The following is a 27,068-nucleotide window of genomic DNA, read 5'->3' as shown; positions in this document are numbered from 1 at the left end:
TCTCTGCCGCCCTGATTTTAAAAAGATTCTTATTGAGAACATCACAAAGCCAGGGTGTGGAGGGGGTGTCGTGAGCTGGCCTGAATGAAACGGGGCAAAAGTTGTCTAAACAAGCTGTTTGAGTGGAGGAAGTGAGGATGAAACCATAGAGGATAGGTGGGAGGGTGAGAGTGAACATAGGTTACATTGAAAGGTGACCTGTGGAGGAATGTGTGTTGTATCAGGAGCCAGGTTGAAGTTAAGAGTGAGGAGGAAGTGATCTGAGGTGTGCAGTGGAGCAACCAGCATATGACAGTGGAGCAGTAGCATGTGCAAAATAAGGTCCAATTGATTACCTGATTTGTGAGTAGCCGCAGAGGCACTCGCTTGAGGTCAAATGAGGCAAGCAGAGTGTGGTCAGCAGCCTGAGGTTTTTCTAGGTGGATGTTGAAGTCTCCAAGTACTACCTGAGGAGTACCATCCTCACATCCAACTCCACTAAGAAGTTACCTAGCTGACCTGGGGGATGATAAGCAACTACAAAATTGATTTTAATGGGGTAGGTGATAGTTATTGCATGCGATTCAAAGGAGCTATTGTCACATAGAGATGGTAAAGTATTAAATTTCAACTCATTGGAGATAAGCAGACCGGTATCCCCACCCCTCCCAGTCAGACGAGGGGTGTGGGAAAAAGTGATCCAGGTCCCAGTCAGGGACATGAGGTTGAGACCTGAATATGAGCCAGTTTCTGAATATACTGGGGAAAACAGCTCTGACGATGACAGTGATGATAGTAAAAAGCATCTGCTCAAATTGGACCCTTCCAAGTTCCAAAAGATAATGAAATATGCTTTATTTTATTCTTTTGTAATTGTTATTAAAATTTCAAAAGAGGTTTAAACTATTGTGGCAGTTAGAGATCCAAGCGTGTTAGATATAGATTGCTAAATACTGGATTATATAATAATGAATAGCAAAACGTTCATCAATTTAAGGGTTAAAAGGACACTCCCCTCGTGTTGTTCCAAACCTGTATGACTTTCTTTCTTCTGTGGAAAATAAAAGAGGATATTTTGATCAATGTTAGAAATCAAACTATTTTGGTTAATACTGACTTCCATTGTATGAAAATAAAAAAAATGTTCCACAGAAAAAAAGTCATACAGGTTGGAATGACATAAGGGGAGTAAATAATAACAGAATTTTCATTTTTTTAATGAACTTTCCCTTGACCTAATCTAAAGTAAGAAATTACGGTTTCATGGTTAATAAGTTGACAAAGCATAAAAAAAAACATGATCTAACTGCTAATTAAACAATAAAACTTTGTTAATTACTGTGACAATGAATGAAGAACTCACTATTTGTTTATAATCTATTCATGTATTAACTGCAGTTTATAAACTATCAATTAACTATAAACTAATAGTTTGCAAAAGATTAAGTGCTTTATTACGGTATAGTTATTATAAAGTGTTACAAATATATTTTCATTTGTTTACCTGCATGTCACGTGACCATTAACTGACACCAGAGAACCATGAAATTAATTTTATTTTATTATTATTATTATAATTTATAATAATAATAATAATAATATTGATTTAATTTTATTATTGACCTAACTTATTAACTTCAAATCTCAGGGGAGACTATTCATTAGTGCCCAGTCAAGCTGTGTACATGTTTTTCTATCCCGGTGGGGACTTCAACCTGAATGCACACAGACTCGTGGGGACTTGTGTCACTGTGGGGACCTAAATTGAGGTCCTCATGGGGAAACAAGCTTATAAATCATACAGAATGAGTGTTTTTGAAAATGTAAAAATGCAGAAAGTTTTCTGTGATGGGTAGGTTTAGGGGTAAGGTTAGTGTAAGGGGATATACAGTTTGTACAGTTTAAAAAGCATAATGTCTATGGAGAGTCCCGACAAACATAGAGACCCAGACGTGTGTGTGTGCATGTGTGCTGTGCAATTTATTGGCTCAGTTCCTTGAGAATTGTGACGGCCATCAAATATTGTGCTTCATTCTTGTGCCTCTGTTATTCTGTGGGTCACTGCTTGCCAAATGAATTTTCCTTTCTCCTGTCAGTTCATATCAGAATAAGTTCTTTCTGTGCTCTGTACACATGCCTCCCTGCCTTGTCTCATGGAGTTTGAGCAAACTTTTTTTTTTTTGCTTTATCGTCATATTAATTACACTGCAAACCTGACCTTGCCAGGGTTCTGTCATTCCGGTTGGTCATATTCTTAGTTTGGAGACAAAACCCTGACACGGATGTCCTTATGTGAGGGTGTGCTCTCTCGTCCACGTTGTGTGTTCGGGACAGGTTGTCTGGATCCTGACACTCCTGTCTGGTTTAGTTTGGTTCACTGTTGGTATCTGGATACATGTTTTATCTACACGTTCTCATCAGATTTGAACACTTGGTCAGATCCCTTTTTTGACGGCACTTTTTAATGCACTGGGTACCCCTTTAGTGTCATTTTTCGATGTGAATTTTCTATGTGGTACTCAATTGCTTTCAGCTGTTTGTCAAATCAAGATGCATTTATTTTATTTTATTTTTTTGCACACAAAAAGTATTCTTCTTTTTTTGCTTCATAACATTAAGGATGAACCACTGTAGTCACATGGACTATTTTAACAATGTCTTTACTACCTATCTGGACCTTGAATGTGGTAATAATGTTGCTGTCTATGGAGGGTCAGAAAGCTCTCGGATTTCATCAAAAATATCTTAATGTGTGTTCTGAAGATGAACAAAGGGTGTGGAACAACATGAGGGTGAGAAATTAATGACAGAATTTCGGTGAACTAACCCTTTAAGAGACACAGCATATAAAATACCTCATGTTGTTATATTTCAAATACCTCAGCTGAATTTAGGTAATTTTTTTTTTTTGTTCTTATTTTATTACTGACTGTTTACTTGCACACAAAAATAATTATCGTCACAATATTGTGAAATATTATTATAATTAAAATAACAGTTTTTATTTTAATATAAATGTCATTTATTCCTGTGATGGCAAAGCTGAATTTTCAGCATCATCACTCCAGTCTTCAGTATCACATGATCCTTCAGAAATCATTCTAATATAATGCTTTGCTGCTCAAGACACTTTCTTATTATTATCATAATAGAATGGCTTAGACGCCATTCTGCTCCAGCGTATCAACAATAGCGGACTATGATGACAGCTCGCTCAGGGTGGGTCTGTGTTGAAACGCTGCTGTCAATTAACAAACGTGGGAGGGGTTGCCGACCGTGTGACGTCACATGGTCAGACGGCTTGATTTGAGACAGCTGAAAACATATGGAGATTAAAAAAACACTGGATGGATTTTTATCATTATAGAATGGTTGTGTACAGGCACTGCCAACACACATTTCAGTACAATCAACTTTTAAAAGTGCATGTACCATTATATGACCCCTTTAATATTGGATGAAGATCAAATAAATGTACACAATAATATACATATGATATAAATAAACTGGTGGTTTTACCATGAAGATGTTAGTGGCCAATATTGCATTTATACTGCAGTCAGTTGGGGAAACAGTAGCAGCTCAAATTAATTGTAATGTTATATCTTTCATCCAGATCCACAACTGTTCAAGAAGTCCAGCTCTCTTTGTGGTCTGGTCTGTGGTCCCCAAATTAAGTAGTCATAGTGAGATGTATCTCTTATTAGTGTGTGCTGGCTATGATGTAGAATCATTTCATGTTTTTTTAATGTTCCTTTGGTACATTTGATGTATGATTTATTCATTGGTGAAGCACACACACGGTTTATGGTGGTCTGATATTTATGTGTTTTGGGACTCTTCTGCTCCATGTGGATTTGTAATGGAAATATACATGGTTAAGACTGAATAGTTATTAAATTTACATGAGCTCTAGAGTGAATACAGATGGATGAACAGTTAGCAGAAAGATGAAGCAGAAGTAGTTATTAGTTTACATGTGCATTATATACAATTCTCCAAAAAATAATGCTACTGCCATTTATTCTACTTTGAAATGTGCGTTCCATATTGGAATTTCCGTTTTTGTTTGGCGGAAAACACAGCATATAGCAGCCATAGGCCTACCATGTTTGAGCTTAGATTGGGCCAAACCAAGCCAGTCAATTTGGTCAGTCACACTTTTAAATACATGTTAGCTGGAGTCCCCTCTGGACGCTGGTCAGGGGGCTGGAGCCAACGTGTGTGCAGCCCACACACACACCAAATGGCCATGGCCATAATGGTCAGTGCTACATTCTCTGAAGACTCTAGTGTGGCAGCCATCTTGGCTGAGGGCTCAGGTGTGGCAGCCATCTTGTGAAGAGACTTGGGTGTGGCAGGCGTGGCAGGCATGACTTGAAGAGATTCAGGCTTGCCAAACATGACGTGAACAGGCACAGGCTTGGTAGGTACTGTGGGATTGCAGGGCTCCTCATCCGCAAAACCCACAGTAAATGAAGAACGTAATTGGTTTCTAATGTAACCTCTTTTTTTAGCGACAGGGGTTGTAAGTCGGCAGTCTGGATTGACTCAAAGGGAGGGCCTTTAAGGCCTCTAAGAACCAAGGATAGGTTCCAGGTAGGAACCGTGAGGGGACGAGGAGGATTCAACCTCCTGGACCCTTTCAGGAAGCGAACAACAAGGTTGTTCCTCCCTATCAACTGCCCTGCTATAAGAGCATGAGAGGCCGCTATAGCTGCGACATAGACCTTTAGGGTAGAGGGAGTACAGCCTCTATCCATTAAGTCTTGAAGGAAGGACAATATCTGGGATATGTCACAAGTCAATGGGTCTTCGCCCCGGGCTGTGCACCAGGCAGCAAAGACGGACCATTTAAAGTCCTATTCGGACGAGATTAGTTTTACATGGGGATGTGGAGTAAAGTAATTTTACCTCAGGACGTCTGTAATATTAATTGGCCAATTCGCATGGGACAAGACATCTCAGTAAAACTAGCAGAAGTGGGAGGGGTAACTTGATTTACGTACTGCCGTCATCTCCCTGTCGTCATGTGGGTATACGTTGTTTCCTGATACCATGTGCGCAAACACATATATATAGTTTATATATTTAGATTATAACAGTTAGGTCCGGTCAAACATTTATTAATTAAATTCTTATTGTTTTATGATGTAATATGCACATTAGTTTTGTGCCTCTAACAATCTTCTTTTTGCTCTGAATGTTATGGAAAATACTTGAGGATTGCCACAGACTTGTCCCACCACCTACAACACAAATGAATATTTCTTCATGTGCTTCCATTCTTGAAAAATGTGCAGAAAACTACTTTTAAACAGGAAATGACGGAATTTTACCGTACTAATTACAGCGGGTCTATTCGAACGGGATTAGTATTACTTGAGGTAATTTTTCCGGACCCTTTTACAGAAGGTAAAAGTCACCGTAATCTTTACTGACATTGTTCGTAATGATTACGGAGATGGCACATTCGGATGGGACTAAAATCACTGAGAAGCTCTGGTAGTGATTACTTTATCCCCACTTCCCCATGTAAAACTAATCCCGTCCGAATAGGGCTTAAGGGAGTAGAGACATCTCGTTGACGGAGCTCTAGCTTGTGAGATAGTGTTTAAGACATTCCCAGGGGGGATTGCCGGCTCCCATTGAGAAACCACACATGAAGATCCCACAGCTCGGGTCTGGGGTGCCAAAATATGTTGAGGATGATGGATCTGTGAGATATTAGCTCTGCCTCCAACTGGGCCAGAACAAGCCAGTTGTCGGGGTAGTTCAGTATGCGTACACCCATCTGTCTCAGAGGGGAGAGAGCCGCATCCATGCACTTCGTAAAATTGCGGGGAGCTAGAGATAGCCTGAACGGAAGGACGGTGTATTGATATGCCACCCCTTCGAAGGCGAATCTCAAGAATTGCCTGTGATGGAGGGCTATCTGGATGTGAAAATAAGCATCTTTCAGATCCACTGTAAAGAACCAGTCTCCCAGGTGAATTTGTAGGAAGATCTGCTTCAAAGTGATCATTCTGAACGAGTGCCCTGTTCAGATGTCTGAGACTGAGGATGGGTCTGAGACCGCCATCCTTTTTGGGAATGAGGAAGTACCTGCTGTAGAGGCCTGACTCGCTTAGTGCTGGGGGAACCACCTCTATGGCTCCTTTTGCCAGCATGGTGTTCACCTCAGAATGCAGGACGTGCACATCCTTGTTTTCCACAGAGGTCTGGACCACACCATTGAATAACAGGTCCCGTTGAGCGAATTGGAGTACATAACCTCGTTTTACTGTGTTCAGCACCCAAGTTGACACTCCGGGGACGGCCTCCGAGTTGCTGTGAGGGACTGTGGTGCACATATGGGGTGGAAGAGGAAATTTGCTCTCTTTTTGAGTATGTTTGTTTTTTATTATATTCGGAAGACTTGACTTCCTCTTCTTCCTTTCCTGAGCACCAGGCCAACTTCTGAGGCGTAGGGTCCAGCACTATCTTGGGCCGGGGTCCCTGTCGCTTCGGAGGGGGGTGGTGCTTAGCAGAGCATGAGCGGTGTCGATGCTCAGGCCGTGGCGCAGGCTGAATGGCAGACGGCATAGCTTTGGGTGGCTTCTGAGCTGGTGCGGTCTTGGGGCGGCTCAAAACAGAGGAGCTAGAGCGCTTTGGCAGAAAGTGTTGCATGGCCTGGGATTACTTTTGTGCAGCTGTGAATCGCTCAGCAAACCTATCAACGGCGGGGCCAAATAGACCAGTGGGGGAGACAGACGAGTTGAGGAAAACGGCTTTGTCCGTGTCCTTGATCTCGGTCAAGTTCAACTATAGGTGGCGCTCGAGCACCACCAGGCTGGCCACCAAATGCCTAATAGCCTGAGCCGTGGTCTTGGTGGCGCGCAGGGCCAGGTCCGTGGTGCTGCGCAGCACCTTGAAGGTGGCTGAGTTGTGTCCAGCCTCATCCAGGGCCTGCAGGAGCTTAGCTTGGTACACCTGGTGTACCGCCATTGAGTGTAGAGCAGACGCTGCCTGCCCAGCCGAGGTGTATGCCTGTCCAGCAAGGTCTGACGTAGTGCGGGAGGGCTTGGATGTGTGGGTGACCTTCGTCTTCCAGCCAATGGCGGAGGGCACTCTAAACTGAGCTGTTTGATGGCCTTCGACAGCACACGGATGAGCTCCGAGTCAGTGGACGCCCTGGCGTCGATTGGTTCGAGAGACAGCAAGGGGGTGGGGTCATGAAGTGAGGTGCTTGAGAGGGGCGAGCAGAGGAGAGGCGAGCTGATCAAACTGCTGCAGAGCGGCGAGCTGATCAGCGACGAATTCCAGGTGCTTGCAGTTGAAGGCGTCTTCAAGTCTCATAGGATCAAGCGAAGAGATGAGATCTGTGTCGCTGAAGGAGAATGAATCAATTTGCCAAGGTGACCACTTATATAGCCCGATACCCCGCCCCTTTTGGCGGGCTCGAGCGGGCTCGCTCACCATCGCCATTGGTTCATTTACTTTAACTCCACGAACCAATGGCCATGCAGTTTCGCTGCATGATTGAAAAAGGCTTCAGAAATCTGAGAAAAAAGAATTTTCCCCATATGCGTCTTGTCTTATGAATAAGACGAACGATGCAGAATGAGTGTAGTATTGAAAGGGAACCACATAACAACAAGGCATAGTCTATCTACTGAACCAGAGTCAAGTGTGCGGTATTGTCATGCATTAAGTAGTTAAGGCCACGTCAAAAAATGTCCTTTAAGGCTATATCATTAAACCCCACCTTGCAAGTAGTCCACAAAATTTCTCCACATAGTCTTTAATGAATTGATTCCCCTGGCAAAGCTATAACAGGGCAACTGCTGGGTCCATGGTTAATGGTCTAGTATTCTGTAACAAGGATCCACTGAAACAAGTTTTATTTAACTTAAAATGTGATCAAACAAAACGAAGACTTTACATGGCTTGGCAAAACAAGAACATAAACTTACCCTCAGTGGAATAGTTGTCAGGGTTTGGTAGAGGACTCAATTGCAGGAGAAATTATGGGCTTTATTAATAATAAAAAAGAAACAAAAACAAACAAAAACTACCCCAAGGGGGAAACAAGACTAGACTTGACTTTGACTTCACTTCACTTTGGAACAACACGAGGAAACATTCAACAACGATCTAGCACAGGACTGCAAACACAAGGAGAATAAATAGGAGAGAAAACAAGGCAGGTAATGAGGGAGGACAGGTGGGGCAAATGAACCAATAATGAGGTAACAAGATGGGTGGGGTCAAAACAATAGACATGAGAGCACATGGCACAAAGAAACACATTACAAGTCAATTCAAGTCAATTTTATTCATATAGCGCTTCTTATAATGCAGATTGTGTCAAAGCAGCTTTACAGTGATAACTGGTATATAATTTTGGCTGCACAGCAGCTCTTAAAGAAAATGGTGTCAGTATCCATCTTTTTCAATTCAGTATTGATTAATTCCGATGTAAGAAACAATAGTTATTAATTTAGTTAATTTATCTATATCAGCACTGGAGTAAACAGCGATGTCATCATCCAGCTCAGTTCAGTTTGCATACAATGGTGTTAATGCAGGCAGATCAAAACACTGTTGAATATCAAATGTCAAGTGTCCCCAACTAAGCAAGCCAAAGGCGACAGCGGCAAGGAACCCAAACTCCAACAGGTGACATCAGATGGCAAACAGGTGTTAAAAATGGAGAAAAAAAAAAAACCTTGGGAGAAACCAGGCTTAGTCGGGGGGCCAGTTCTTCTCTGGCGAACAATGCTTTGTTATGATTCCGGCAGCTATCATAAGTCCGATGGGATCGCAACAGTTAAAGTATTTATTCCATTTCCATCCAGTTGTAGGGTTGTAACGGTATGAGATTTTCGCGGTATGATAATCGTCTCAGAAAATATCACGGTTTCGCGGTTAGGGATGGGTACCGAAACCCGGTATTATATTGGCCCCGGGGCTACATTATGAAAGACTGGTGTATCGATGAGCTCTGACGTTAACGGTTCTGCTATCGGTACTGGAGAAATTCTGAAGAAAATACACTATACTTATTATTGCTATAAAGATTATCTTGCGAATTCTATCTCGCCAGAGTCGCCAGCTGAGTCTGTATGCAATAATATTAGGACATTTGTGTATGATGCATTTTTGCTTTCGCAATCCAGAAGAGAGATTGGGCTCACGCGCTCAGGAGCTACAGCGCGCGCAGCCGCTCACATGAAAGCCCTGTTTAATGGTGGCGATGGAGGAGAGAACTAAACAACTAAACGTCTGCTTACACTTTAGGTCTGTGATATTATGCTTATTTTTTTTTTGGCTTCCAAGGTTCAGAAAGAAGATATCTGAGGTAAAACTATTAAAAACTATCCGCGTTTCGTCTAGCACACCTTCTATTCACAGCTGTGCACGTTCATTCCTCCCTGAACCCAAACTTAATATAAGAATCAGCACAATCGGTGATTGTTGTAAAATCCAGTCTTTACTGTTGCTAAATTGCAGTAAATGTTTGATAATGATCAACGTTTTAAAACGTTGAAAACCCAGTAATCCGCGCAACAGATGCTGTTCCTCAGGCTGAATTGTGTGTGCGCGCTCAAAAACGGATCGCAAATAGACAAACAAATTACACGTTGGGCTTCAGGTGCACGTTCAAACGATCAAATGCACACAAAAATATGTTAAAATAACCGGATTGGGGCGTGTTTAGCTACTTAAACGCAGTTTATATTGTAAGTGTTAGTGTATGAACAGCTGGGAGAAAATCCGATGTGTGTTAATATCTATTGTCTTAAAGTGACAGCAGACACCTTCTGATGATTATGCCATCAGTGTTAATCAAACAAGAAAATGCAAAATCACTCACAGCGCTTCTTCTGAATATAGTTAGCTTTAATAAGCATTAATCTATTAATTTATACTGTGAAAACCATGCAGTGTTATTTTACATTTTGTTTCTTTACTTCGATTTCTTTTATAGGCTAGGCCTATATTACTTACCTTAACAAATGAACAAATGACAGCACTTTATTTCATTTGTATTTTTGTTTTATTGTATTGTATTGTAACAAAAAGTACCGATAAGAATACCGTTAAAGTACCGGATCGATAAGCAGTATCGGTAAGAGTAGTAATACCGTTAAAACCTTAACGATACCCATCCCTATTCACGGTATACGGTATTAAACAATCATTATTATTATAATCATCAGCTACAATTACCCTTAAATGAATGAAAACAGATAGGGTTTGAATGAAAACATATGGTTTATTATATCAAACTTGTTTATGCATTTTTTTTAATGGAAGTATGAGTCTACTTTTTGAAAAAAAAAAAAGAAAAAAAAAAGATAAAATAATCTCCCATTTGAACAAAATAAGTAATAAGTTATTTCTCTTTAAATTAGACAAGAATAAACCAAACTGTCCTTGCTCTTGAACAGCATAAATGGGAGAGCAAAAAGTGCAGGGACATGTTTGTTAATATTTTCCTGAGATTATCATAGCAGCATGCATTTCTTTGCTTTTTTTTCATGCCAGGTTATGATGAAGAAATGTAAGCATGTTGAGATTTTCAGGGCTCATTCTTGACCGCTGAGGTGAGAGAATGTGTCCACTTGTACTAAACATCCTCTCCGAAGACACTCTCGTAGCAGGGACACAAAGATACTTTCTGGCTACATTTGCTAGAAGAGGCATTTCATCAGCATGCATTTTCCACCATGCCAGTGGGTCAGTGTCCATGCTGATGGTTGGAAGAGACTTGTACATCTTCATTTCAGACAGCACCTTATCACTGACATTCTCATTTACTGAGGTTGCCTTGTTCTGCCTAGATGAAGTGATTCGCTATAGCAAACCAGCGAATGATGGTACTGCTGCTTCCCTCTCCTGACCAATTTTCTTCTCTTTCTGCTTGAGGATGTTCTCTATGAAAGGAACTGCTGTTGCAAGATTCACAGCTTCTTCCACACATGCCTCAACTGTGTCATCCAGTTTTTTACAGAAGCTTCCCTTAAATCGGGCATCCATAAAGCTGGAGATCTGTAGCACTCGTTCCACCTGCTCTGTGTATCTTCCTTGCAAGTCTTCTCTCATTACTTGCTTCATCTGTCTGATGAGCGAATTGTCTTCAGCTTGCTCAGAGAGGATTTCACTACCAATGTGCGAGTGAGTGAGGGTGAGTGAGGACAGTGTGACTTTTTTCTCCGATGCCAGGGCATCAGTGAGGTCATAGAGTGGTTGAAGGAGCTGGTTGACATTCTCAAGTGTGGCAATGTCATTATCTTTTGGCATGAGACGCCATGTACTCCTGTCACTAGCCAGGACTGCACAGATAGCCTGTTGTTGCTCCAGGAACCTGGAGATCATCTCATAAGTTGATCCCCACCTTGTTACCACGTCATGGATGAGGGCATGCTCAGGGAGTTCCAGGTCTGCCTATTTTTTTTTTTAAATTCTCTTTTCCTTTTCCAACTCCGAGAAAATCCTTGAATCAAGTGTCTGTATGCCCTGACAGCAGATTCAACCCTTTGGATCTTCAAGGCTTTGCTAATGGCCAGATTTAAATTGTGGCCAAAACAAGTGAGCCAAACACAAAGGAACTCTGCAAAGGCCTTCTTCATATTTCTTGCATTGTCTTTGGTAATTCCACATAGACTTTCTTTTGAAATCTTCCATTCCTGGATCATATTTTCAAACATCTCTGTGATGTTTTCTGACTTGTGGTCTTCAGGAAAGAAATGAGACTCCAAACAGTAGCACTTAAGCTGCCAATCTGAGGAGAGGTAGTGAACTGTAAAAAATATAAATGGCTCCCCTCCTCCACTACTGCTGGTCCACAGGTCTGTGGTCGCTGAAATCCACACAGCTTCCTTCAGCTGTTCTTCAACACTGCCCCTTATCTCATTGTACATTCGAGGGATTTCATTGGTGGAAAAGTAAATTTTTGATGGTACCTTGTACATTGGGACTGCCTTCTTCATCAGGTGGAGAAAGCCAGGCTTTTCCACTACTCTAAAGGGCATCATGTATTTAGCAATGAAATAAGCTACAGCGTGATTCAGTTCTTTGGCTTGTTTGGATGTAGGATCTAACTTGATTCCTTTAGCAAGTCCCAGGTAAAAAAAAATAACACTTCTATAATCTACTTAAAGTGCACTATTTTTGTGCACTAATTTTGTACTTAATATACTAAAATTTCTTCTTTAGTACGTCTTAAGATAATCTTAAGAACATCTAAGTGTACTCAACTGTGCTATTTTGAGACACCATGAAATATGAACTAAAATGTGCTTTTCATATACTATCTCTGTATTTAAAAAAATGTATTTAGATATCACTTATAGTACATTTGAACCAATAGTGTTGATTTATTGATTAATCAAATCTCACGTTTTACGCATTACTGTAGGCCTAAGTTGCATTTTCATGACTGGATTCCCTCTGCATCATGGAAATACGAGCTTAAGTTATAAACAGAACATACCTTTATCTTCACGGAGGGATGGTGTTCGCGAATATGGGAGAACATGTTTGACGTATTTCCTCCTTTTGCAGCTACTCTTTGTCCACATATCTTGCAAACTGGATATCCATCTTCAAGGACAACCCCGTGTTCATACCCAAAGTATTCCCATAATGCAGATTTTAACTTTTTTTCAGCAGGTGATAGAGATTAGAATTTGCAGCCTCTGGCTCTGACATCTTCTCAGCTGTACATGTAGAGCCATCACGTGGAATGAAGGTGCATATGCGCAGCAGTGCAGGTGAGATCTGTTTTTTTTTTTTCCAAAACTGTGGATAAGCAAGTGTTAACGATATGATAATTGTACATGTCAATATCGCGATAAACCGCCATACTGGTATACCGTTACAGCCCTATCCAGTTGAGGATCGTATTCATCACGGCGGTATGGATGGTTTGTTGAGGAACTGTGCCACTGGCTGTCGTGCCGATGAGGCCTTCACAGTGGATGATCTAGTTGACTCAATCTCTGCTGACACTTCAGGGCTGCATTGTCATCGTGTCAAGGCGCAGGTCCACGATCTCACCTGGATACGGCCCGGATCTGGCTGACTACGGTAAACTTCGGGATAAACAGAGAGACTAATATTAGCATAGATGCCATTCTTCTTCTGATGTAACAAGTACACCTAGTGTAATAGGAAGTGTTCCTGGTTCTGGCTGACCTAATTTATGCAGCCATGCGCTCACAACAAACATGAAAAAAACACAAGCACAAAACGAGACATGAACACACAGCTAATGAGAAAACCCGTAAGCCACTTGTTCACACAAAACAAGACAACATGAGAGCACACAGCCCGTGAAACACAAACTGCATGCTACACAGCACGAGACAAAAATACAACATGAAAGCATACAGCAGGTGTAAACAAACCACGTGCTACAGAAAACATGACAATACAAGAGCGCCTGGCCAATAAGAACCGACCAGGCGCTCACATAACATGAGACATGATTCGTGGTCCAGGCTGCACCAGTTTGTTTTTATTGCCGTTTTCGGAGCTTGTGGCGACTACAGAGACCGCGTTTTTTTTACAGTGTGTTCAGGGGACAGGCAGCTAGCGGATAGTGAGGAGATGTTTGCTGTATGTGACAAAAAATGTTTTGGCCTAAAAACGCGTGACATCACTTAGAGCACCTTTAAGGAATAATTTCTAATCAATTGGCATCAGTCTTACAAAACGTGTAGAAAATGCTTCATGCAATTAATGCTTTGGGATAAAGCTAAAATTAATGTGGCAAATAAATGACGTAAAGCCAGAAATAATGACACATATCAACTATGCCTGTCTCCTGTAAAGGGAAAAAAAAAAAGATCTTGCACTTACATTCTGTTTTATCTGGCATTAATGGCAATGAAAATTAATAATTAATTTACATTAATGACATCAAAACAAATAATGAGGAGAATGCAGCTTTGACTCCTCTTTCGATTTTTTTAAATAATTGCCTTCATTATCTTTCCCATTGCTAATTTACATGCAGTTCATTTATATCTGGAACTTCTGAACAATTAAATTTGACATTTTATGTGCAAATACATAAACAACATATGGACATCAAGATAAACAAAGACATCTGGAGGAGAACAGAGTTTGCACAATTCCCCTTCTAGCTTATCTGCAGCTCTAATGTCCTGCTACACTAGAGATCTGTCATTCTGACTTCTTTCAGTTGCAACCTTGGGTTGGCAATCGGTCAGATGTTTTAATTGAACAAATTACATGATATGCCAATTAATTAACCTATTAATATAAATTTTTCTGTGGAACATAAAAGAAGATATTTTGAGAAATCTTTCTTCTCTGAAGTTTTGTTTGTTCATACAGTGGAAGTCAATGGTCATAAAAACTGTTAACATTCTTTAAAATATCATCCATGTTCAATTTTGGAACTACACAAGGATGAGTTCATTTTTGGGTGAATCATCTTTTTAAGGTCATCTAAAGGTTTTATATGGCTGTTCTGATTGGATTAGTTCATAACATTTAAAAACAACATATTTCCACTCTTCCTCGTTTTGGCACTGTAGGTCTTAGATCTTCTGCAGCTGCAGTGACTCCCTTGTCTTGATCATCAGGTCCACTCATTTGACAAGCACTGGCTTCACAGCTGCTTGCCATATCAGAGGACAAACATTCAATTCACATTTCAATTCATATTTATTTGTGTAGCGCTTTTCACGATGCATATCGTTTCAAAGCAGCTTTAGAGAGAATGCATGTCAACATTACAATTTAAAGAATGCAGTTAGCAAATATATCCAGTATATATCCAGTACATATATCCAGTGATGCTGTTATCACATCATATAAATAACACAAACTAAGGTGACACAGACAAACGTCGTACTCCAGTTGGGATTGCGAATCAGTTTCTGGTTGATCAAGTACTTCAGACGTTTCATCGTCGGGCTTGAATTGATACATTAAAATCGATGCTATCTTTTCTGTCCATACATTGTATACAATGTCTTGCAAATTGATAGCTCTTATTCAGTTATAGCAATGGGAGTGCAGTGCACGCAGTAGACCAGTAACAAAGGATTGGGCCATCTGACCAATCAGATCAGTGTAAGCTCACGGAAGGGAGGGGTTTAGAGAGACTGATTCTTTGAACTGCTTCAAACGAATTGTTTTACGAGATGAAATTCATTGAGGTGAAGTTAAATGTATATTATGAGAAAATGAAAGTGTTTTTTGACCTTACATGCATGTAAACCTGTTGTAGGAGACTCCCAAAACAATATTAGGAACCTTTAAAAAGGCATAATAGGGGCACTTTAACAACAGAGCCCGAATAATTAAATTGTTAAATTAATTGTTTATTTTTAGATACAATAATCAAGACTCAAATAATGATAATAATAAAAACATGTAAATTACACACAAGGCCAGTTTTGCATTAACTTCTAAATCTAATTAATTTTCCACTCCAATTCATTTTTGAAACATTTAGACAGTGGCTGTCATAACTTGTTTTCATGACAATTTTTTTTTTTAAACATGCATTAAATAAGACATTACTAACAAATTACTAAGTAAATATAATGAATAGGCTAGTGCATATATAAATAATCTCCTCTAGAGTTCATTTCTCTAGTGAACTATCATGCTGCCGGCACTAAATGCCTGAGATAAATGTAATGCTACATGAGATATTATTCTCAACCTGTTTTATTGATAGCTTTCCGCTGTTAAAACACTGGTTGAGAGATTACATACGTATTACATTATTATGTAATGTACATATTACATTACGGTATGTTTACATCAATCGTCTCTTCTGCACTTTTTACTGGTAGCAAACAGCGTTGTATTACCTATATATATATATGATTGTCTAAAATGCTAGGATTACAAAAAAAAACAAAAACAAATTCTCTATATGAATAGCCTGTGTGTCACAGACTTCATTATGTGCTCTGGTCATTATCAGACACACACTGTGGTTCTCTCCTGGTGATTAATAGAAACTGAGGCTGGACCGAAAACAAATGGGTTTTGATAACGATTACACAAGAGGGAGGCAGAGAGAGAGAGAGATTGAATACAAACAGAAAAGTAAGAAATTTCTCACAGCAGGCAAGAAACAATGTTTAGAAATCATTGTCATGTGTTTTGTTGCTATTCCTGTTTTAATTTTCCCTGCCTTTAGCATAGATTCATGACAGACAATTTTAGCTGCATGTTAGATTGCACAGTTATAACACTATGATACAGAACAAGATACTAGATGTAATGAAAAATTCAGCTCCCATGATTCATTAGTTTTCCCTCTGGCTTGCACAACTAAATTTGCTGGTTGATCAGTGTGTCAGTGATAACTATAAGCATTTTTTTGGGATACATGCATGAACTGACAAATTTCACTGTAATAAGTGTCCTGAGAAATCTGAATCTGTCACAGCAGTAGTCTCTGTAATGTGAAAAAAAAATAATACAGGTTTGCTGACAGGTCTTTGGATGAAAGCGTTTTCAGAGAAGGGTGTGTGACTGAAGCAATGGGGTGGTTTAATTTACTGGCTTACACCCAAGGCAGTTTGCCCTGTTTTTATTTTTAACATGCTACTCCAGCCAAATTTTTATCCTTCTTTTATGTGTTGGAAATAAGCAATTTCACTTACAAATTCCATGTTTTTATTTCGCTAGTTTTATTTGTTAAGTATTTACTCTACTGTATCTATTAATACAAAACCTTATAATTCTGGTCTATGGTCTGCTGATCATCAATCTCACAGCTGAACTGTATTCGTGAACATTCTAAGATGACGTGCAGTTTAATTGCTTCAACTGTAAATAGGTTGTTTTCAGTATTATTTTACTCTTCTTTTTTTAGTTTACTAATGTACCTTCAACATCTTAATATGTAATCAGTTCACATTCTAAAATTACATTTAACATTTAAAACTGTTATGCAACTTGATGTTTCCCAAGATGTAAAAGAGCATTGATTTACAATTGATGCAACCCATGTTACATGTAATGGCATTTCTTTCTTCTATTGTATATAGGAGAGAGAAAAGCAATGTTATTGATATGGAAAATACAATTAAGCACGTGGAGCTCGGTGTTTATTGATTGCATTACAGTTCAGGAATTTGTTACTGCGTCAGATGCAATTTCATCACAAGCAAACAGACAGAGCTACAATTATATTGATCCAATCATATTGGTCACTGAAGAAGACCAATTATATTCAGAACAATAGAGAATGGGAGAAAGTCAGACAGCATATATATATATATATATATATATATATATATATATATACACAAGCATCACTATGAGAATCAGAAAGACATTTTCAAATGTCGTCGATCAGTTAAAGGATTAGTCCACTTTCAAATAAAATTTTCCTGATAATTTAGTCACCCCCATGTCATCCAAGATGTCCATGTCTTTCTTTCTTCAGTCGAAAAGAAATTAAGGTTTTTGATGAAAACATTCCAGGATTATTCTCCTTATAGTGGACTTCAATGGTTTCCAGACAGTTGAAGGTCAAAATTACAGCTTCAGTGCAGCTTCAAAGAGCTTTAAACGATACCAGACGAGGAATAAGGGTCTTATCTCGCAAAACGATCGGTCATTTTCGAAAAAAAATACAACTGTATATGCTTTATAAACACAAATGATCTCCTTGCACGTGCTTCCGCTTTCAGTATTCTTCAAAATGCTTACGCTGTATGTCCTACGACTTCCCTATTCTATTTGCGGAAAAAAAACAGAACTGGCGCTGCGTTCGTTCCGTAAGTTGTTTTCATCAAAAACCTTAATTTCTTTTCAACTGAAGAAAGAAAGACATGGACATCTTGGATGACATGGGGGTGAGTAAATTATCAGGAAAATTTTATTTGAAAGTGGACTAATCCTTTAAATCCAGCCACAACTGAAGTCGAACACACCTTTTGATGAGCTGGTTCTGATGTGTTTAATTAAGGTTGGAAATAAATTCTCCAGGTCATGGCTGAAGCCCTGGTTTAATGTAAAAACCTTTCACCCTTTGGTGGTGATGATTAATAACATCCAGCCCCAGATAGCATAGTTCTCTCAGGACCACTGTCATCAAATATGATTGATAATTGCATAGAGTTTGGGTATGGTTCTGTTCTGGGCAAGAACTCCCTGCACATCCATGCAGCCTAGGGTGACCACCATCAAACAAACCAAATGTGGGACGATTACTAAGTTTGTGTGAGACAATGTGGGACATGTTACCAACACTAAAACACTAAATGTTTTTGTTTTTAATTGTTGTCGGTTCCTTATAGGCTATTATTACATTAATAATTATGATTTGATGATATGATACAATTCACCAAAAAAAACTTTTACACGATTAATAGTAACCACTGTAAAAGCAGTTCAAAACAATATGCCTGTTATAACATTAGTGTGACTTTACAAAAATAAAACAACATAAATATTTTACAGCATTTAACACATTTTTTTTTAACATTATTGAATTTAATATTTTAATTTTCACAAGCTGTTTTTAGCTGTATAATTACAACTGTTTTAACTTTTAATGATTTTGAACTATTATTCTGCATTTTAGACTCATTTTAAGCACAAAGTACGTGTATTATTTTATTTTATTTTATATTTATTCATATCTGAGTGTACCTTCACCACGTAGTTAAGACGTGTGTGTGTGTGTGGAAATTGCTGCGTTGTGACAGAACTTATGTGGACGTTTAAAATTGTGCAAAACAATCTCGCACCCTGTTGAGGCCCTGTTATAAAACATACAAACAGTATGAATAGTAGTATTCTACTAACCTTGAAACGAACCTTTTTATTTTGATATTTGACAATAATGGCGCTTTGCTCTGTTCCAGATCCAGATTACGTTACTCATGAAGTAGCGGCGCGCGCGCGACCAAGTATAGCTGCACAGCCCCCTCTGTTGGTTAGCATGATCACTATACAATTTCTCCAGCAGGCTGCTGTATGCTCGTCGGGCTTTTTGCAATGTATATGCGGGTTGGTTTGAACCTATGGTTTGAACGAGTTGTAAAACGGGGACATTTCAGGGGACAGAACATCAAAAACCGGTCTGGTCACCCTATTTTTGAAACAGTTCTGACCAAGTCCAACTCCGCTCCACATTTGGATTGACAGCCGTCACAACCTACTAGTGATTGTGTTTACTCCTTTCTTTTCAACCATTGGATAGAATTTAAAAAACGGCTGTTGGGATGTTACTTCTGTTGAAGCGCTGGTAGGTGAAAAACTACGCTGTAAAAAATAATAAATGTAATGCTTCCTTAAAAAGTCAAAATAATGCATGCACGTTTTCTTAATATTATAATTAAAAACCAACAGACTGATGAAAATGTGGGACATTTTCTCAATATGCGATGTGCGGGACAAGGAGTCAAAATGCTGTGCGGTACAACGCAAAGCGGAACGGGTGGTCACCCTAATGCAGCCTAGAATGGATAAGAGCAGGGAGAGCAGCAATAACTCCCCCTAGGGTAAACAGAACAGAACCAATATATGCAGATATAATGACCTGCCAGAATTGACACAAACGCTGGATAATTATGAGATAAGTCTTCTTACATAATTCCTGCAGCCCTATAAAGATAAGTCACAGCTATGGTTTACTATAGCCTGCAGCATCAGAGGTATAGACTATAACACTGTGTCCTAACTGAAGACTTGTGTAATGCTTCTTCAGATGGCATGCATTTTGTGAATTTCCCTGTGGAACTTGAGGTACTTGGCGTGTAATATTTGATTGTAAACTTCCTTCCCTCTCCTCCTCAATGTTTAATCACAAGGATATGGTACTTCATTCCAGTGAGATTTCATTTTGTGTGGTGCTCTCCACCGTGAACATTTCAGATGAATTTTGAAACTTTTTAGTTGAGTGTGATGAGTGTTTCTTTGATTCTGAAGCCTTTTTTCCATACAATTTTCATCAGTTTCATGTTTGAATATCATTTCATACTGTAGCAGAAGACTCAATATAATGTAGCTCAATATAAATACAGGTCATCCTCATATTTCTGAAGTAAATCCCTCCCGGTGTGATCGCCACATAGAAACACATGACAACAAGGTTTTAGGGTCACCTCCACACAACCATTCAGTAATCAAAATTATTTAACTTTGCAAACTTTTAGTACACAAAACTTTTATCTCTTTGTGACATGCATTGCAGATAGTAGAAATAATGAGTAAATCAGACGTTGATTCAGTAAACACTCACAGTATCACACAACATAAACTGAACAAAATATTGTTCCATACAGAACCGCCTGTGTTTAAATTTTCATTTTGCAATTTTGAATTAATACAAATTACATTGAATGTCCAAAGGCTAGTGTTAACTGTTAATAATGGTTACAGAAATTCCTTTGAAGAAAAAAAAAATCTATTTTATATCCATATCACGCACGGCCAGGGTCTGTTCTTTGTGTTGCTGATAGTCCCGCTCTCTGGTAGTCATTAACTCTTATCACAGTGAAGGACATGTAGAACAATTTAAATACAGTACATGAAATGAGAAAACAATGTAAACAATGCTGTAATAATATATTTGTATTGTTAAAGGAATATTCCAGGTTAAATGCAACTTGCTGAAACTCATTTTGGTTCATCCTTCAATATGTAAAAACATACAAACAAACAAAAATGCATTTAAACGTTACTTTAATTATACTTAAAATTAAAACATTATAAAAACATCACAGATAAGACAAACTAAAATTAAAGTTTATGGAGTGACCTTACGGCACCAGAATAATCATTCATAATATACAGTTATCTCACTGTTTTGAAGTTTAAGCATAAATATCACCTGTCTTAGCATGCATGAGACCATATGTATTTGCAAAAATATCCAACCAGGCAAGATATTCAAGACTTGGAATATAGTACATGTTAACTTCATTTGTATAATGAAAAATATTAAAGGTGCCATCAAATGTTTTTTTACAAGATGTAATATAAGTCTAAGGTGTCCCCTGAATGTGTCTGTGAAGTTTCAGCTCAAAATACCCCATAGTTTTTTTTAAATTAATTTTTTAAACTGCCTATTTTGGGGCATAATTAGAAATGTGCCGATTCAGGTTACGGTCCCTTTAAATCGCGCGCTCTCAGTCCCCGGAGCTCGTGCTTGCCTTAAACCGTGCATAAACAAAGTTTACACAGCTAATATAACCCTCAAAATGGATCTTTACAAAGTATTCATCATGCATACTGCATGCATGCGTCGGATTATGTGAGTATTGTATACTGTTTTATTGTTTACATTAAATGAATTTTGATGAATTCTGAATGAATTTGAGGCTGTGATCTGTGGCTAACGGGCTAATGCTACACTGTTGGAGAGATTTATAAAGAATGAAGTTGTGTTTATGCATTATACAGACTGCAAGTGTTTAATAATGAGAATAGCGATGGCTCTTGTCTCCGTGAATACAGTAATAAACGATGGTAACTTTAACCACATTTAACAGTACATTAGCAACATGCTAACGAAACATTTAGAAAGACAGTTTACAAATATCACTAAAAATATCATGTTATCATGGATCATGTCAGTTATTATCGCTCCATCTGCCATTTTTCGCTGTTTTCCTTGCTTGCTTACTTAGTCTGATGATTCAGCTGTGCAGATCCAGACGTTCTGCCCTTGTGTAATGCCTCGATCATGGGCTGGCATATGCAAATATTGGGGGCGTACACCCCGACTGTTACGTAACAGTCGGTGTTATGTTGAGATTCGCCTGTTCTTTGGAGGTCTTTTAAACAAATGAGATTTATATAAGAAGGAGGAAACAATGGAGTTTGAGACTCACTGTATGTCTTTTCCATGTACTGAACTCTTGTTATTTGACTATGCCAAGATAAATTCAATTTTTAATTCTAGGGCACCTTTAACAATAATATAAAATAATCAATAATCAATATATATAATAATCAATTTTACAACAATGAGACACCTCCAAGAGCAGCATGTTTCTTGCACTTTACTTACATATATTCCTTCTTGTTAATAATGTTTACAGAAATTCCTTTAAGAAAAAACAACAATATTTTATATATCCATATCACACACGGCCAGGGTCTGTTCGCTGTGTTGCTGATAGTGCTTCTCTCTGATACTCATTATGGTAACTTAATTTGTATAGTGAAAAATATTAAAAATAATATAAAATAATGATATCAATATTTACAACAACGAGACACCTGGCAAAGCAACAGGTTTCTTGCACTTTACTTACATATATTCCTGCTTGTTGGAAATTAGCAGAAGTGTTAGCAGATGTCAGTTAAATCATAAAAGTCACATATCTCTTCATGAGTAACAACATTTTTCTCGGTAACAATTCGATCTATACATGCTACTGAATTTTTGGTGATCAAGTTAGCTTGTGTGTAAACAACTTCTATCCACTCCTTCTTAGCACCAGACCTGGCTGAGTTGCGTTAGTAATGTGTTAGTAGTGTGTTATGGTAAGGGGCGTGATATTTTCCAAACACACTCAAAGCGGTTGACCAATCACAACACACTGGACAGGAACTAAACAGAGTGTTACTGACAGACTTGGAAGAGAGATGCTGCAACAATGTAAAATATGAGAATATATAAAATATGAGTTTTTTGAGCATTCAAGCATGAAAATCTATTCTAAGAGCCCAAAAACAAAATCAAGACTTTGAAAAATAGCATAATATGGCCTCTTTGAGAATACATTATCCATTCAAATCATAATGTAAAATTATTTATATATAAATATATATATATTCAACTTTGTATATCTGGTTCTTTTGTAAGGAACTAAGGTAAAGGTGCTCTTTGTATCTGAGCAGTATCTCATGCAGCCTTTGTTCACAGCAGGGCTCAGTACTGCGACTGTGAGGAAGCCAAAACTGACTGTGTTCCTACCACTCTACGTGTTCTTCCCCTACTCTATTTTCTGTCTCTCACTCTATATCTGTTCCTCTTTTTCTCTCTCCTTATTGATTTCTACCTTTCCTTTATATGTTCTTGCCTTAATCTTCTTACCCTTCATCTTCATATAAAATGAACAGATATTTTGACAGAAATTTCTTGCTGATAAACAGAAATGCTTCAAAAATACAATAATATTATGTGAATATATTTAAGATTAATTACTAATATTCCCCATTTGTAAGTTACTGCTAAATGAATAAATGTAAATTAAACATTTTGTGGCTTAATATTGGCTTTATCGACTTTAGTACAGGTTGCAGAACAACACATTAAAACGCCTCACGTTCTGCTGATTATGAGGGACCTGAACTCATTAAATCAGCTTCTCTAACATTTCATTGCTTTCATGGCTATTACATCATTGTGAAAATGAGAGGCCATTTGTACAAACCTGTGCATGCAATTTTTTCATTTTCTAGAGGACTTATCCCTGTGTCCATCTGTCGAGTGCTTATTGAGAGGTTTGTAATGGCCTGGAGAGCTTCATACATACGCTGTCTTGCTCATTACTTTTTCATTACAGATAAGATTGAATTGATTATTGTTAAGGAGAGATAGGACCAATATCTCAGGTTGTGAAAGGGCAAAACAATGAAAATTTTCCATTTATTTATTTTTTCCCAATAGAGTTTGACCCAACCTGGTCTCATGACGAAAACGTAGTGTGGGGGGTGGGGGAGTCGACTCCTCGCCGTAAGTCCAACTCCGTATCGGCTGAGCTACCGAGCAAGCTTGGTTGCGGCCAAAAAAAGCGAAACGCATAGAGCCGGAAAGTCCAAAGTACGTTCGTTTACATATCGGGCACTCCGGTAAGAAGCATTTTGAAGTCGTGACATGATATAGCGCGAGGAGACGAGTCTTTATGAATCCATAATCCGACCCTGGCCATCATCGAAACCGTTTGTGAAAACGAGCAAAAGCGCTTATCGACGTTTTACCGGCCTCTAGCGTTCGTTTCAGTCGGAAACTGCTGAGAGACGTACTCGTCGGTACATAATTTTGTGTCTCGCGAAAACGTGCCCACGGGTACGTCTCTCCTATGAGACCAGGTTGGTTTGACCACAACCTTGCATTGCTAACTCATTGCTATGGCTTTTTGAGGAAGAGCTTTTATTATGGTTAAAGAGTCCTGAAGAACAGAAAATTAGAGTGGAGACAGGGTGCTGAATACACCAAAGAAAGTTTGTGTGTCTCTGTGTCTGTGTACTGTACTGGAAAGGTCAGAGGGTGAAACAGCCGAAAGGGATTTTTATTGTGGCAAAAGCACTGTGACAGTTCATGTCCTTATGTGACTTTTTTCAATGAAGACCTTTAAAAAGCTTATTTTTCAGAGATACACATTCACTTGTACAACCTTTTTGTCTTGACCTTCATTGGTGCATTGGAGACAATAATAAAGCAAATCAACCAAGACTTTTGAGAATCTGCAGTGGCCCCAAAAATCATTGCCTCTACTGAGCCCATTGAGTTTAACAGACCCCCTAATGTGTGTGGTGGGTTTGGAAGTGGGTAACTGAGAAAAGAAAAGTCCAGGTGCTGAATTGTTTCTCTTAACATTTGTAGTAGTATATTCTTCGTTACTCGTTGCATAGTGTTCATCACATAACACTCAACACAGTTACATCTAGTGGCTTTCTTGAGTATATCATTAGTAGTATATCAATAGTATATAATTTCTCAATGGATAGGTTATCATTACAATTACATTACAACCTAAAACGACACCAGAACCCATTTGCAAAAGCTCCTCATCAACCAACAACACAACAATAATAAAAACAATACTAGATTGCAAAAAAAAAAAAAAAAAAGAAGAAAAAGTATAGCAGTCAGTCAAGCAGTGCACTCACAACACAACTGATTAAAATAGTTGAAGGCAGCGGGTCTCCGAGTGAAATCTCCGAAGAACTTTATCTTTCCACTCGTGTAGACACTTGCGTGTGAGGTCCTTCTCAAATGCCAACTGAATGAGCTGGGCCTTACGTGTGTGGCGCATAGAAAGTCTGTGGTCTGTGAATACATTTCTCAAAACTGAAAATGAGTTTTCACACATTGCGGTTGAAGCGCCCAGTGTTAATCCGGTCTTCAAAGCTGTCAGTACACTTGGCATTGCTTCTAATGTTTTGTAGTGCTTTGAAAGGAGATTTTGTGTCATCAATTTCACGTTTATTTCTTTTTTCATTAGTGTAGAAATAAACTGTTTAGCAATGGTACATTCTGTCTCAACAATGGTTGATTTTGTTAATGACATGATGTGCTGAAGTAACTTCAGATTCAAAAATTGGTTGCTCTCTGGGTTCAAAGCAATCAGCGACTGTGCCAGCTGTGTGTTGCGCTCACCAAAGCGATGGTTCATTTCTCCAAGAATTGTGTCAAGTGCACTGTAATAAAGCCTTCGTAGCTCTGACTTGTCATTGTCCTTTTGTCCTGTTGTTTCTTCAACAGAGTACTGGTGTAAATTCTTAATTACTGTGCGCTGCCGTTTTGAAGGTGCGGAAGTAACATCCAAATCGGTGACTGCATCCCACAGCTCTGTGAACTTGGCCTCACAGCGGAGTTTACTCACACACTCAGTAGCACACACGACCGGTTCCAACCCAGTCAACAGGTCCATGTCCTCACTCTGCAAAAGCTTATTAGGGCTATCCAGCAACATCAGCACCTTCTTTACAAAGTGTGCAATGAACATAAACGCAGGCTGAGAAATTTCCCTCAAAAGCCCAATGGCCTCCATCCTCACCTCAGCACCATATGTCCGTTCTGCGCCGATCTCCAAAAGCAAAGAAATTATCTCTTTATAAGACTTAATGATCGCGGACACTGTTGATAAATGTCCTGTCCACCTCTGCTCAAGAAGTCGCTTTAATCACTCACCTTTGTACTGCGCTAAAACAGAAGGCTTCCGAAAGAATCTGTACAGGGTGCAACATACATCAAAAAAAATCTGTGACTGCTTTCTCTGCTGTCAAAGTGTTCACAACCACCAGGTGCAGCTGGTGGTTCATGAAATGAAGATATGGGATTTCTCGGCCCAGTTTTTCTTGGAGTAGTTTCTGCACCCCGCCATCCTTTCCAGCCATAACCGAAGCTCCATCATACACCTGACTTAAAATATTTGAAGTGTTCAGTCCCGCTTTTTCCATCCCCTACCTTGTCATCAAAAGCATCACAGCTCCCTCTGAATGGTAACTGATTTTCAGCGAGAAACTCCACAACATCAATGAGAGCAGACACATAATAAGGATTTCTGCCTAGCTGATCAGTATTAAAGAGTGTGGAAATCTCCTTTCCACTGTCTATGCGCATCTGGTGTTCTTTCCATCTTGCCAGAATGTTCTTTTGAACTTGCGTGTTTATGGAACCCCTTGTCTTTTTCAGCGGCATGTTTCCAGTCCCGGTACCCTTTCATTGTGAAAGCCGAGTCTACTATGGCATGCGCACTATTGAACACTCAACATGGGAAGCAGAATGCTGCATCAGCTTTGACACTATATTCAAGCCAGTCACGAGTCTGATACCATGAAGACACAAAGGAGCGATTTTTATTATTATACAAGCGAGCAGGGTATCACTGTAAAATGATCTGATTTGGTCTTTCTTTTCCAAGATCATCAGGGCAGGTTTGGCCCACAGCCGCAGCGGCGGCGATCATGTCACTAGTAGTAGTAGTAGGCCCATTCATAATCACATGCCCTCCCGCTGCTCTGTCTATGCTGTGATCTTGTGTCTCAATTGACAAATTCTCCCTTCCTACCATCTCAATGTTGTCTACACTTGTTGTTGTTGGTCGAAGTAGTCTTTGTCAACGATGAATCTTTAAACCACTTTCTTATATAAATGGCTTTGCTGTATGAAAACGGCAAAATTTGATTTAGAGATCGCATGCATTGCGCAGTGCATGCGAATTACATATAAACAATACTGTATGCTTAACTATATGATTTATATTATTTATATCTATACATATGCTAAACACAAACTGAATATTGTAATTTTAATAAATAGAACTACTTCTAACATAAAAATCTAAATATTGAAAAATCTCCAATGATATTGGAGACTTGCCATTGGCTGTTGTATTTTAATAATTAAT

At 38.9% G+C, this 27,068-nt stretch overlaps 1 protein-coding gene across 1 annotated transcript in view; it reads left to right on the top strand.

Moving 5' to 3' along the window:
* tmtops2b (teleost multiple tissue opsin 2b) overlaps positions 1–27,068 on the top strand; it is an 83,204-nt gene that overhangs the window by 28,542 nt on the left and 27,594 nt on the right. The gene's annotated exons all lie outside the window — the stretch shown is intronic.

The sequence above is a fragment of the Megalobrama amblycephala genome, linkage group LG6 (genome assembly GCF_018812025.1).
Source record: "Megalobrama amblycephala isolate DHTTF-2021 linkage group LG6, ASM1881202v1, whole genome shotgun sequence".
NCBI classification, from domain to species: domain Eukaryota; kingdom Metazoa; phylum Chordata; class Actinopteri; order Cypriniformes; family Xenocyprididae; genus Megalobrama; species Megalobrama amblycephala.
Note: the sequence above shows the minus strand (reverse complement) of the source record. Positions and strands in the feature narration are given on the sequence as shown.